Below are 1531 nucleotides of genomic sequence, written 5' to 3' on the forward strand. Positions count from 1 at the left end.
ATACCGAGGTACATGAAATAAAGGGCAAAACAGGAGGTAAAATGGCGTAAACTAACCACATATCATTCATGATAGGCTTTGTCGCACACCTAATCAAAGATAAAATTTCCCTAGACACAAATTAATGTAGTAATAGGGGTCGAACACAAGGAGACGGGAGTTGTTAACTAGTTGCTATGGGTTGAATTTTATCGATGTCAGTTTATCGGTTGTTGGTTGGCTGGGTGGTTATGCAAATAAAATGAGAACAATAATAAAGAAAGCGTCTAGAGAAATCGGGTCACACATGCAAATTACTAATTAGTCATGTTAATTTAGAAATGCATTGATAATGATAAATTTCTTAAGCTAAAGACACCCATCTCTCGATATTAGTGTCAATCATAGACCGGGCCCTAGATAACGCTATGATTGGTGTAACACCTTCATACCCAAGTGCCTTACTAGGACCACTTAAAGCATAGAAGTGCTACCATCTCGGTTACCCGAGGCAATGTATATCAAATAGACAATAAAGAAACATACTTTATTAAATACGTTTAAAGTTATACAAGTCAAAATCCCAAAACTGATAAAGTAAATACAACTGTTCCAAAAGTACTAATCCAAAATAGAGCAAAAGAATGTTTATGACACAGCGGAAGACTTCTAAACATCTCGTGGCGACACAACCCAGCTATCCCATGCGCATCAAATCATACCTGCTCAATAAATGCTCACCATCCCCGAATAGATCACCACAATTTTCAAAACATTTAAACCGTGGTCAGTTACTGTTTACAAAAAACAATACCACAAAAAACAATACAACAATCCAAGTTGATCAACCATCCATCATAACACCACACACCTAACTACACACTAAAGTATGTAGTCTTGCCAGAATACTCATTGCAACAAGTATTCCACATCGCCAGTTGGGGACCGCAGCCGTTCCCACCTAAGCCCCGCTCATCTCATCCGAGCGATAACCCATGTTCTTAAATGTGCACATCCCCTTCGTGGCGGGTTCCGCAGAGGGAGAATCAAGGGCGTAAAGCCACTCCCGTAAGTGACTCCACTCGGCCGAGGATGCACCTCACAAACCACAAATAATCATAGAACAACCACATTATACCACAGCAATTACTATATACCAATTCCGATATAATATAAACCAACAACAATGATCAACCACCACAATACAGTAAACAATAACCAAGTAGGAAAACCCTACCTAGAATAGCAACCACAAGACCGTCACAGCAAGCTAATCAGTAATGTTCCTCTACGAATCCTCCTCCTATAACATATAATTACATAATTAACGTCTAATCAACACCATACACCCAAAACCCCTAAATCTACCCAATTAGGGCGTTAACCAAACTCAACAGAACATTATAAATATGATACAAGAATCTTACCCTCGACGCGACGAACTCAACGGTGTAAAGAACAAGACAATCCGACGATCCTAGCCTTGGGATTTGCCAATAACACGACGAAAGCGAACTACGTAACTTTTTTTTCTTTTGAAATGTTTTAGAAA

The sequence above is a fragment of the Silene latifolia genome, chromosome 11 (genome assembly GCF_048544455.1).
Source record: "Silene latifolia isolate original U9 population chromosome 11, ASM4854445v1, whole genome shotgun sequence".
Lineage (NCBI taxonomy): Eukaryota > Viridiplantae > Streptophyta > Magnoliopsida > Caryophyllales > Caryophyllaceae > Silene > Silene latifolia.